The 13436-nt window shown below is 54.5% G+C and overlaps 1 long non-coding RNA gene across 1 annotated transcript; it reads right to left on the reverse strand.

Moving 5' to 3' along the window:
- Positions 1 to 8989: 8989 nt before the first annotated feature.
- On the reverse strand, positions 8990 to 10225 carry LOC134562137 (uncharacterized). Its single transcript, XR_010083090.1, has 4 exons — positions 10188 to 10225; positions 10026 to 10064; positions 9248 to 9322; positions 8990 to 9109 (listed from the first exon to the last, which is right to left on the reverse strand). It is a non-coding gene; the product is annotated as an uncharacterized LOC134562137 (long non-coding RNA).
- Positions 10226 to 13436: the final 3211 nt, after the last annotated feature.

Raw genomic sequence — 13436 nt, forward strand, 5'->3', positions numbered from 1 at the left:
CAGGGGTCATCAGATGGGAACACACAGCCCCTGTGCTGGAGCTGAGCTGCTCTGCCCAGCACTGCTGGCTGCCATCCCAGCTGCTTTGGCTTGTCCTGGTTCACTGCCAGCTGGGGCCCTGGGCAGAACACTGACAGCCTGGTCTCACTCCCAGGGAAAGAGAAGCAGCCCCTGGAGAAGCTGTGCCAGGTGGGGCTGCTGCTGCTGGAGACAGCCAGGACAACATCAAGGATGAAAACCTCTTCCTCGACCAGGCCACCACAAAGCTGAAGATGATGGACTTCGATTCTGGCACCTTCTTCAAAGCCAGGCTCCACAGCGAATTTGCAGATGAGTGCACACACAGGGGGATGCTCCCAGATTTGGGCATTGCACAGGCTGGCTGGGAAACAAAGGTTTCCCCTTTTGCTGGGGTGGAAGCAACTGATTTTTCAGTGGGCTGCCAAGCTGCATTTTGGCAGGGCTGGGGGGCATGAGCTGGGGTGGGTGTGAAATGGGTGTGGGGTCCTGGCCCTGCCAACAGCCCCCAGTATCCACTGTGCCATTTCCCTCATTTTCCCTTTTTGTCTGTAGTCTATTTTCGTTAATTTGCTGTTTGTTTCTCTAAAGGAAGCGTTCTAGGTGTTGTCCAGTCTGGACGGGGAAGTGCTTGGGACCAGCCGTGCCGTGGATGGGCCGTGCCCTTGGAGAAGGCTGAGGACATCGTTTGGGAGCAGCTTTTCTTCCAGCGGTGGATGGCGTCAGGTGGGTCCCGTCTTCTTGTCCTGGGTGGGATCAGAGCTTTTGGGAGATGGCAGCCAGCACAGGAGCATCCTGCTGTGGGCAGCTGCTGAGGAGGTGGATGTGCCACGGCTGGCTGCAGGCTGGGCACATGTCCTGCCCTCCTGCTCTGCTGCCAAGGGCAGCAATGATGGGCAGCTCTGGGCACCGCTCTGGGCACGGCCAGCATGGCCTGGGCACGGTGGGCACTGGGACAAGGGGGACAGGAGCTTTCAGCTGACGGGCAGGTTCTGGTTTCTCTCCTTGCAGCCGGGCTCTGCGGATGCTAAGGCTGCTCTGGGCTCTGCCAGGGCTCTGCTGGAGCTCAGCCCCAGGCCAGAATCAGCCAAAGAAGAAATGGTGTGACCTGCAGCAGAGACTTGCTTGAGTACTTGGGTAATGCAGCTCAAGTTTGCAGAGTGTACATCTCCGAGGGAAAACATCACACCCTCCAAAATGAAACTTGATCAAGAACTTCTGAAATGCAATCAATCTGGGATGACCCCAAATGACATTTATCAACTTGCCCAAGGTGTAGCTCAGCCCTTCCCTGAAGATTTCTCTCCTCCACCTACTTTTAAATTTCACAACTGCTCCCTCCTTTCCCCCAGTGAGTTCCCAGCCCATCACAGTCTCCGTCACACTGTTGCCTTCCTTGATGGCCTTCACCACAAGGAAGACCAAACCCCAGGTTTAGGGCCTCATCCTGTCACTGGCTGAAGAGCAGCAATATCTCCGAGGTCCCGTGGCATTTTAGTGTCAGTGAGAGCTGCTGTCCAGCCCTCATCTCTCCTCAGTGCTGAGTTCCCACTCCCTTTTCCTTGTCCTTCCAGCAGGATGAGCTCTGTGAATCCCCTTGAGCCTCCTCACTCTCCCAGCCCACTCACCCACCTCACTAAGGTTAAGCTGAAGCTTCTTTGTCTCCTCTGGCACACCAGTGCAGTCCCCTCTGCGGGGAGCCCCAGCCCCAGGGCACAGCACACAGCAGTGCAGTGCGGGCTGGAGCAGCTGCCCTGCACCCCTGGCTTGGCTGTTTGTGGCAAGGAAATGCTCCCTGTTTGCAGCTCTCCCTGCAGGATGGCCCCAGGGCAGAGCCCAGCCGGGCTCCCACTGCATCCCCTGAAGCCTGGGGCAGACAGTGGTGTCAGGGCTGAGGGTCACGGGCTGTCGCTGGGAGCCTCGCCTGAAAAGACACACAGAGCCACGAATCTGGGGAGATCAGAGCAGCAGGGAGAATCTCCTGCTTTGTTTATTACTTCCTATTATATACTTTTAGCAAGGTGCCCATGGATTGGAGAGTGGCATTCCCACCTCTCAACGGCATTGGTCAGAAGGACTGTCATTCAACCTCTCCTTCTCTTGGAGAAGGAATTCAAAACAATAGCAATATTTACAAAACACAATCTCCTTGTTTACATGAATGAGCGTGAGAAGGTGCACACTTCTACTTTAGTATGAATGCTCAGAAAACTGGGAGAATCTCATGGTGACAATGGGGCGCACCCAGAGCTGTGGCTTGCAGTCAGTGTTTGCCAGGGTTGTGTTCTCATCTCCTGCAGCCTGTGGAGAAAACAAACAGTGCTGCCAGGCCAGCAGTGCTCCTGTGGGCAGGGACAAGGCTGAAGGGCTTTCCCATTGCAGAAGAGGTGGCACTGATCCTTGTCAGGGCCTGGCAGGGCTGGAGCCGGGTCTGGCCTGCTGTGCGGGACTCGCTGCCACCAACCGGCTCCACCCGCTGTGCCACAAGAGCTGAGCAAGAGGAAACTTTTTGACCAAAGTAATGCTGCTAACATGGTCTTGGATGAATACAGTAGATGGAATCCTGGAATTATGGAATCCTTTCTGTTGGGAAAGACCTCTGAGCACATCCAGTCCAGCCGTTCACCACCACTATCAAGCCCAGCACTAAACCATGGCCCTGAAAGTGCCAAGGCCTGGACAACAGGCCCGAGTGAGGCCTGAACAACAGGCCCTGAGCCAAAGGTGACCTCTGGATGAACCTTCCAACCAAAGGTTATCTTTGTATCTGCTCCATAATGAAATATGCATGGTCATTAGTGCTGTGATAAATTGATCCACTCATCACTTAAACATGTATTGACCTTTCTGTAGTTAGAAACCAGACAAGGCCATGAAATCTGACATCTGGCCTTGTTTGGGGCTGTATGGTCAGAGTCAGCTCCCTTGGTTCCTCCTTGAGCCCTGGCCAGGCTTTGGGAGGAACCCAAGAGGTGAATGAAACCAGATGTTCCTGCACTAGAAGTGCTGTCAGTTTGTTTATTCAGCACTGTCAGAGCTAGGCCCTCTCCCAGCCAGGTTGGAGCCTCACCTGTGTCTGGAGGCCCCTGCAGGAATTCCCAGTGTCCGGGAGTGGCTCTGCAGTCCTTGGCTGTGACAGCTCCCCCAGCTGATGTGTGGGTCTGGGTGATGGCAAAGTCTGAGGGTGACTGCTGCTGTCTCTTTCTTAATCACTGCAGGCAATCCTTGGTAGTGATGATTGGGTGCATTGCTGAGCTTCTCCTTTTGTGATTCTTTGCAGCTCTGCATTAGAATAAATCACACCATTGCTGAACTTTGTGTCTGTGTCTTTGGTGCTGACCCTGCTCAGGGGCAGAACAGACACTGTAGGCCCAGAGAACCAAAGGTGCCTTGTGACACTGCGGGGCCTGGTGTGAGCAAGGGGACCAGAGTGACACTGTGGGGCCACATGGAACCAAGGGGACCAGAGTGACACTGTGGGGACACATGGAACCAAGGGGACCAGAGTGACACTGTGGGGACACATGGAACCAAGGGGACCAGAGTGACACTGTGGGGCCACATGGAACCAAGGGGACCAGAGTGACACTATGGGGCCACATGGAACCAAGGGGACCAGAGTGATACTTTTACAAACGAGGCCAGGACTCGGATGGAAAAAAATAAAAATATTCCTCGTTTCTTCTATTAACTACCAAAGATGGGAGCCCAGGATAAGCCCAGGCTCCTCACCACAAGCCAGAGAACACATACAAAACAACAGTGTAACAATTCAGTACACCGGATGCTCCTTGGCATACGTTGTGTCCCCGCCAGAGAACGCTGGCAGAGCTCCAACACTCCCTTTTATCAGCTCCTGTCCTCCTCTGATTGGGGCGCTCAGGATCCTCTCTCTGACTGGCCAGTTGTCTAGGGTTTGATTGGTTTATAATGAGAGTCATCCTGGACCAATCATTCTGCCAGGGCGTTGAGTGATTGGTCCGTTGCCATTACCAATCCAGGCTCGTGGTTTTGATGCTGCCTGCATCATTCTTCTACATTTACATATAACTCAAACAAATTTTTTAAATCTGGCAAACTTAACACTGGAGCTGTAACTAACTTCTCTTTCAGTTCCTTCAGTTTCTCTTCATCTTCTTCACTCCATGTCACAGGTTCACTCCCTACTAGCTTTTCATATAAAAATTTTACTAATTGAGTGTGCCTATCGATCCACATTTTACAGTACCAAATTAGACCTAATAATTTTCTTATATCTGTTTTGGGTTTTGGTGTTGGTAATGATAGAATGCCCTGTACTCAGTTTACATCTAACTTTTTATAACCTCTCCCAATTAAGTGTCCTAAATACCGAACCTCGGGCTCTACAAATTGCAACTTCTTTTTAGAGACTTTCAACCCTTTTTCGCCTAGGAAATTTAGCAGTTTAACGGTTGTCTGTTTAACTTCTTCTTCTAATTTTCCTGAGACTAAAAGATTATCTACATACTGTAGAATTTGGACTTCCCCAATTGGAACGAATGGTTGCAGTATCTCTTCTAATGCCTGACCAAATAAATTAGGGGATTCAGTAAACCCCTGAGGGAGTCGGGTCCACTGTAGTTGTTGTTTTCTTCCCGTGCTCTCGTCATGCCATTCAAAGGCAAACCAACTTCGGCCTTGTTTTTCGAGGGGGCAGGCCCAAAAGGCATCTTTTAAATCTATAACACTGAACCATGCATGATCTGATGGGTCTCTGCTCAATAACGTATAGGGATTGGTTACTACTGGATAACGAGCAATGGTTTGCTTGTTTACTTCCCTCGGATCTTGCACTAAGCGATAGGTACCATCTGGTTTCTTAACTGGTAAAATTGGTGTCTTATGAGGGGACATGCATGGTTCTAAGATTTCATCTTTTATTAATTCTTTTATTACTGGGTTCAACCCTTGTTTTCCTTCTGCTGAGATAGGGTATTGCTTCTTCCTAATTGGGGGTATATTAGGTTTCATCTTGACCTCTATTGGGGGAATTTCCAGTAATCCTCGACCCCCTTCTTCTGCCCATACCCTTGGATCTATTTCTCCCTCATCTTCTTGTTTTAAAACCATCATTTTTGCCACCATCTGACCTTCTTCTGGCACTACACCAATATTTAGTTGTATTTGCAAATCTTGCCCTAGAAGACCGACCCTCTCCCTCTCCCTCCTCTCGGTGCTCCTCGTGTTTCTGCTCTTCCCCTTCATCTCTCCCTCCTCTTCCTCCCGCCCCTCCTCCGCCCACAGCCCGGGCCCCCCTTTCCCGCCCGCTCTGCCCCGCGGCCGCTGCAGCGCCGCTGTTGGGTAGGGGGGAGCCAAGATTGGGGGCATGGTGGGGATACGGGCATGGGTGGGGACATCAGGGCACACGGACATGGGTGGGGACATGGGGTGAACTTCCAGGGAATGTGGGGGATGATGGGTTTGAGTGAACTGAGGGCTCTTGGGAGGGTCGTGGCGTGTTGTGTCATGAAACTGAAATTCTAGATCATCCCAGCGTGGTCCATGGATCCCAGAGGGGAATTCCCAAGGCTCCCAGGGTGGTCCCCAAAAAGAGAATGAGCCTGTTTATTTCTTTCATTTTTATGCATTTGTGGGTCTGGTTGTGGATTGGCTTCTGGGGTTACTACCCCTTCACCCCACCACCCAGACCAGCTGTCAACCAACATTATTTTCAGGCTAGAAAGATGGAAACAAAGGACAGTGAACAAAAACAAGAAAGGTTATCTATGGTCTAAAGTGTGAGAAAGTGAAAAGCTGACCCTTAATATTGTACAGAAACTAAAGAACTGACTCCATCTTATGAACACCTAGAAGGCTTTAAAAAACCTCCGAAAAACCAGGCCAACACAGCACAGGTCGTTTTTCTCTCTTTTTTCCTTGGGACAGGTCATTCCCTCCTGCCCATCGTGTGCTGTGGCCGCTCCGTGTCCATCTGCAAACCCCTGTGGTCACTCTGGGACCCTGCTGGGCAGCAGAGCCGGTGCCTGCAGGGCAGCAGCTGCCCGGGCCAGTGCCTTTCTGTCTGCCCTGCTTCTCACAGCCAGGTGTCTTGGGTTGAAAAATGGAACCAAAAATGTGTATTCTATTTTCATCTGTTGAAGTCAGTTGGGAGATATTGTTCTTTATCTCTTGTAACTCTAGGGGTAGAAAGAGGGCAGATGCCTTCTGTTAATGGGACACCTGATAACACCAGATGAGGCAGTGCCTTCTTATCTCTTCTTCCTTTCCTCCTCTTCTGAGGGACATCACCCGTGAATGGGCCATTTAAGGCCTCTCACATGACTGATGACATCACCTCATCCCACTGTGAGATGCTCCACCCAGTGGGAGGAGCCAAAGCCTTTCCACCAGCATAAAACCTGCAGTCTAATCATTTATCTAAACTCTAATTTAGCTGGTTTTCTCCTGTATCCTCGGAGGAAGATGGGACCCATCTCGCCAGCACTGGACCCATTTTCCTACAGGATCATCTCTACTCCACAGAACATCTGCTACTCCAGGATTTTTTTGGTCTGCTTCCAACACCCTGACAACAGGGTGTCAGGTTGTGTCTCTGACTCTGTCAGGGTTTTCTGGGACTTTTGTTTGTTTGCTTGTTTGTGGTTTTTTCTACTACTGCATTTGTATTTTTCAATATTCCTAGTAAACAACTGTTATTCCTATTCCCATCTTTTTGCCTGAAAGCTCCAAAAGGCAAAATTGTATTAATTTGGTGGGAAGGGGTTTTATGTTCTCCATTCCAAGGGAAACTCCAGTTTTCCCTGGCAGATCCCTGTCTCTCCAAACCAAGACACCAGGACATTTCCTGGGACCCTCTGCACGGGCAGAGCCCTGGGCCAGTTCTGCTCTGAGGCGTCCCCGGGGCGCTGCCGGGGCCAGCGACTCCCTCAATGCAGGAACTGGAGGCAGAGTGTTATATGTACACATCACCTTATTGGCTTTTTGCAAATATTAAAATGAAAGCTGTATGTAGAATGTTGAAAAATTCTGCATTAATATAGTTTCCTTTATTTCTGCTATTAATGAAACTTAGAAATAAAGTAGTGTGATGAATATATATATATTTCTTAGGCTGTAGCAGGATATTAAAGTAAAAACTGCTTTTGGTCCTGAAGGAAACCCCCCCACATTCCTGAATTATCTTATCCAGATGAAGATGGCAACGACCAGAGGTCGGGGGGGGAATTTATTGAACCTCTGTTCTCAGTATCTTACCCAGCTGCTATCAGTAACTTATTCTGATGAAGATGGCAGTGACCAGAGCTCCAGGGGAGGAATTTGTTGAACCTCTGCTATCAGAGAAGGCCAGATGGAATGGAGCTACTCACAGATTGATCTGCAAGATTAAATGGTTGGGGGGAATTGAAACCGAACAGAGAAACATTCAAACCCAGGAGGAATGTTTGAATCCTGTATGTGGGTTTATGAATACACAACGAAACGGTGCTTTGAAGGAACGAGCCTTTCCCTTGGCGGGTGTGCTTGTGGCTGAATGCCAAGTCACCTAGCTGTAATTGCTGATTAAATATTTGCTTTATTTCCGCCTCTGAATTGTCTTTTTATCAAACCTATAAACTGTACCAGGAGAACGACCCTTGTTTTTCACCCAGAGAGATCCAGCGAGCCCTTGGGGAGCGTCGGCAGTGCCCGCCCCCCCTGCTCTCCCTGCCTGCCGTGGGATGGTCCCGGTGCTGCGGCCGCGCTCGCCCATTCTCATTTTCTCCTCGCGCCGCACCGGGGCAGCCCCGACACCTCTGGGCAGGGCTGGGGCCTCCCCAGGGCCCCGGGGAGACCTCGCGGCCGGCCAGGGCCACCCTCTGCGGCCGGCCGGACATGGGCACCCAGGAAGGCCCCAGTCAAGGAGAGCGGGCACCGTTCTTCCAGCCCAGAGCCAGGGACAGCCACAGCCCCGTTCCACCACGGGGCCAGGGACACGCAGCAGCCCCGCCCAGCCCAGGAACCAGATTGCAGCATCAACAGATACTGGTGACATAAAGAGACCGGTTTTTAAAAAATAGCTGCTGGTTTCTTATCTCCTTTTCTTCATGTTAGAGCTGGGATTAATGCATGGGATTAATACAGGCAGTTCCGTGATCAGACTCAGAGTTTATAATTCTTACCTGGAATTCAGTCTCACAAGGCACGAGCTCGAGCCAGAAAATCAGAAAATGGAGGTGCCTCTAACTCTTCCCATGGTTAATTAAACACTAATCACCCAATACCGAGATGACACCTGTATTATTTATACTTTTAACCGAATAATTGGCCACCCCAGGCCCGCAATGCAGACCTTTTTCATCCATTTACAAAAAACCACCCAAAATCATGAGGAAGAAGATGAAGAAGAATGACTTAGACAACGCCCTAAATCCTCCATATATCCTCATGGACATCATCATTCACTAAAATCCCGAACCCCAAGTTTTTCACCCTGTGAGGTCACGCAATGTCCTTCAAACTGCACACCCAGAACCCCAGTGCCACCGCCCAACTTAGGAGGCCAGTTCCACGGCCTCGGGTCAAATGCAGAGCCTGCCCGAGGGTCAGCGCCTCTTAGCACAGAAACCCTGACATTTTCAGCTTCCAGAATTCCAAAGAAGAGGTGTATTTTTTTGTTGAAGAAAGAAACTCATTTGGAAATAAACTGTATTTTTTAAACTGTTTCTATATTGGAGCCACAATAGCCCCATGGTGATCACAGCCAGCACCTGCTCCTGGCTCTCCCTGCGCACCCACCCACCCCCCCAAACTGCCCCCAGTGCACCCCGCAGCACCCACAGCCCACAGCCGCGGTGTGGGGTGCGCCGTGGGGGCGGCAGAGCCCGGCAGGAAGGGAGGAGAGCCCCAGGCGAGCTGCCCTGCACAGCGGCAGAGCGGAAACCCGGACACATGGACAGACACACCCCGAGGGACAGACAGACAGAGAGGGCAGCTCTGCTGAAAGGGTTTATTGATTATTGAGGGGAAACGGCCCCGGGCTCAAAGGGGATCGGGGGGCTCCTCCAGGGACGATCATCTCCTCGTGCCGCCGGAGGTGGACAGGACACGGACGGCACCGATGCTGCCGACCCTAAAACACCAAGGGCGGAACGTCACCGCCCTGCTGGCACTGGGACACCGGAGGGGCCCTGTCCCCAGCCCTGTCCCTGCTGGCACTGGGACACCGGGGGGGCCTGTCCCCAGCCCTGTCCCTGCAGGCTCTGCTCACCTAGGCATCCAGAGAGGCCGCCAGGCGCTTCTGCCGCAGGAGCTGGCGCACCCGCAGGTTTTGACCAAGCGCGACCTGGGAACAAGGACAGCGTCAGGGACACGCTGGGGGCACTGGGATGGACTGGGGGGACAGGGGAAAGGAGGGGGGCCCATGGGGAAGGGCCCCGCGGCAGCAGTGGGGTACAGGAGCTGCTGCACTCCTGCCCTGAGGCGTGGGGTCCTGGCCAAGGGTTTATTAATTCTTATCTGTAATTCAGTCTCACGAGGTGTGAGCTCTAGCCAGAAAATCAGAAAATGGAGGTGCCTCTAACTCTTCCCATGGTTAATTAAACACTAATCACCCAGTACCGAGATGACACCTGTATTATTTATACTTTTAACCGAATAATTGGTCACCCCAGGCCCACAGTGCAGACCTTTTCCACCCAATTACAAAAAACCACCCAAAATCATGAGGAAGAAGGTGAAGAAGAAGGACTTAGACAACACCCTAAATCCTCCCTATTGCCCCACGGACATCACCATCCACTAAAATCCCAAACCCCGATTTTTTCGTCCTGTGAGACCACGCAATGCCCTTAAAACTGCACACCCACAACCCCAGTGCCTCTGTGTCCCCCGGGTGAGGGGAGCCCTGCCGAGGGTCCGGGGGGCAGGGGTGCTGCCAGGGCTGTCGGCAGGGCTGCGCTGGCCCGTGCTGGCACACGCCGGCACGGCCTGACCGCGGTGGCCGCGCAGGGCGAGGCTCTGGCGGCGGCGCAGCTCCTGGTACCCACCACGGTCGGCTCCGGGATCTCGACCTTGCCCAAGTCCAGCTGCGGAGAGAGCAGGAGACCCGGCCGGTCACTGGGGAGTCCCCGGTGCCAGCAGGGCAGGGGGGACACGGGTGCCCCCCAATCCCCACAGGGGACGCCCTCCAGCCCCAGCCCCTCACTCACCTCCCTCAGATCATCCTGGGTTCCTTCCAGGAGTGCCTGGGAAGGAGAACAAAGGCTGGAGCTGCGCTGGGCCTGGGGGGCTGGGGGGGACAGGGGGCAGGGCGGGGGCAGAGGGAGGGGAACTCAGGGCCCCCAGGGAGATCTGCTGGAGCTGGGGGAGAGCCAGAGACACCGAGCTGGGGAAAAGGGAGAGCCCGAGGGGCTGGGCTGGGGCTGTGGAACAGGCACGGGGGGAGGCACGGGGCAGGAGAAAGGAATTGGGGTATGGGGACACGGGAGAGGCAGGGAGGGGCTGGGTGGGGACAGAAGGAGCAGACCGGGTGAGGACAGAAGGGACAGGACTGAGAGCAGGTCTGTGAGGCACGGGGTGGATCAGGGAATGGGACAGGGGGACCCCGCTGCAGTGGCCAGGATGAAAGGCAAAGGACAAAGGGGGGACACGGAAGGAAAGGCCTCGGGAATGGGGGGTGGGAGGGGGTTTGGGGGCCTGGACAGGACACAGGGGAGGGAGCAGGGAGGAAATGAGTGAAGGGACCAAAAGGGTGGGCTGGGAGGGCAGAGAGGGCAAGTTGTGGGGCCAGCATTGGGCTGGTGCCTCACCTTGGCCTGTGCCGGGGTGCACAGCAGCACGGAGAAGAGCAGGGCCACGCCGAGCACAGCCACCTTCATCTTCCTCTGGCACTGGGCAGCGCTGCCTGAGGCTGCAGCAGGGCACCGGCACCTTTATCCCTGCCGGGACTCCTCCCTGCGCCCTCCCCGACAGCCCCCAGGCCAAAGCCCGGCTTGGCACAGCCCCCAGCCCTGGCCACAAGCCCAGCCCTGCCCAGAGTCCATCCCAGCTGTGGCACGGATCCAGTCCCCCTGCCCGCATCCCTGCAGCTTCCCGCACGGGGCAGCTGCCCCTGCAAGGGCCCGGGAACATGGGGGGGCCAAGGGGGGCCAAGGGGATCCAAAGGCAGCTGGGGACCCTGTGGGGACAAGCCCCGCTCCAACACCATCCATCCTCCAGCAGCCCCCAGTGCCACAGCCCCCATCTCCTGTTGTCCCTGCCCTGCCAGAGCGTTCCTTGCAGCACAGCCCAGAGCTGAGCCCGGCCCCAAACCCCACATGTGAGAGAACAGGGGGAGCCAGGGCCGAGTGCTCAGGGCAGGGACTGGGATCTGCACTCCCTGTGAGCACTGGGAGCACTGGGCAGTGCGGGTCCCCTGCAGACAGGGCTGAGGGCTGGGCAATGCCTCAGCTGTGCCAAATCCCAGCTCCACAACACTCCACAGGTCCCCGGTGGGTTCAATTTGCAGCCCCATGGCAGAGCCCAGAGGGGAATGTCCCCTGCCCCGACCCCTGCCCTGTCCCCCCACAGCCACCGTGCCCACTCACAGCCCCTGGGCCCCGCTCTGTGCAGCTGCCCCACGCGCAGGGGCCCAGGGACCCCAGCCCCAACCAGGCTCCCACCCCAGCCCTGCCCCTGCCTGGGCCCTGCCCGCAGCCCCCCATGGCCCTTGTCCCCACAGAGGGGCTCTGCAGTGCCCCAGCCCCGGCCCAGCCCAGCGCTGGCCCTGGCACCGATGCTGGGCCCAGGGTGTGCCCGTCCCCAGGGACGTGGACAAGGGGACTTTTGTCCCCAGGCAGCCACGGGGAGCTGATTGGGCAAACAGAGGTGCCCAGGGAGCAGGGGGGGCGGTGGTGCCCTGCCAGCAGCTCTGATGAGCCCTGTCTGCCCAGCGCCTCAGGCACCAGCAATGCCTTCATCAACCAGGGACTTCCCCAGGCCTGCGGCTCCTTGGGGAGGCTCCAGAGCAAACAATCAAGGCAGTGACCTGAAAGGTTTTCCCAGCTGGGCCAAGATTTCTGCTGGATCCCCAGGGAAAGAGAGGAGCAGAACCCTTCACTAATGCCCTGGAATGTCTAACAGGAATCTCAGCCAGGGACAGCTTCCAGCAACCACTGCTCGGTGCATTTTTCCTTCTTGAAAGCGCACCTGGATCCACCTGGGAACTAAATCCGGGGCCCCTGGGATTCTCTGAGGCTCAGGAAAACGTCCCGTGGGCCTCGGACCCCAAACCAGGTTTTCAGCCCTTTGATGCCCAGCTTGGATCTCCTCCAAAGATTCTCCTCCCTCCCCTGCAGGCAGAGCAGCAAAGCAGAGCAGGATTTTCCTGGGTGGATTTGGGAGTGGAGGGGTTTGGGAAGCACAGCTGGGGCCCTGGACCGGGGAGTGTCTCCTGGCACCCCTCCATGGACACAGACACTCTCCAATGCCTCGCTGCAGGGTCCCAAATCTCCAGGGAGGGGAAGGAAACCCAAAGACCGAGAGATTCTGTGCAACTGTGCGACTCTTGGGTGGCCCAGAGCGATCAGAGGGATGGCTCCATGCTTGGAGAGCAGTTGGGAATTCTCGGGGTTGATTTTCCCCGAGATACCTGAGGTTTGGTTTTTTCTTCCCAAAAACCCCGCGCCCAAACCAGAAAAGAAGGACGGAGTCTGCGAGCTGAGGTTTCTAACTTTGTTTATTCTTCCTGATCCCTCTGTTCTCTCTCTGCCCTGCTCAGTGTCCTGCTGCAGAGCAGAGCATCAGCAGACTCCCCCAGGGCAGGAGGTCCCAGACCTTTTCCTATCATTTCTCTGATCCAACCACCTTCCACAACGTATTTTTATTTACAATTGTATACCAATTAATTCATTTCACTATTCTAAACACGTCAGTGCCACCTAAACCAATCTTGTGTGCCCTGTCACAGCCCAAGATCAAGTCTGAGGAAGAAGAGGAAGAAGAGGACAATGCCCTGATTCCTCCATCTTGGCCTCCCAACCTCCATTCTAAAAATCCCAAATTCTACATTTTCACCCTGTGACAAACTAAACAACAATTTATATCAAACTCTTGTGGCTTGTAATTCTTCGTGCAACATTGATAATCTTTCCCATGGGCTGAGATCCTAGACAGTGTTGTTTTGGGCTGTGTGCCAGGGTCCCGGACCCCTCAGGGCAGGCAGGAAGATGCCCCGGACTCCAACAGGGAATGGCTCCAGGGGTTTTGGAAAAAGCAGGACAGATAAGGCAGTGGTGGAGTTGTCCTTTCTGTAGGACAAGAGCAGCCCTCAGCAACGTTTGCCTCAGGAGAGCAGCAACAAGGAATGGGGGGGAAAAGGACCTTCCCTCACCCCTTGTGGGTTTGGTCAGAGATCCCCGGGCAAACTCAGCATCCCAAACTCCCAGGGCACTGGCAGAGGCGTTGGGGAGCGCTGGGGG

The sequence above is a fragment of the Prinia subflava genome, chromosome 26 (assembly GCF_021018805.1).
Source record: "Prinia subflava isolate CZ2003 ecotype Zambia chromosome 26, Cam_Psub_1.2, whole genome shotgun sequence".
In the NCBI taxonomy this organism is placed as follows: Eukaryota; Metazoa; Chordata; class Aves; order Passeriformes; family Cisticolidae; genus Prinia; species Prinia subflava.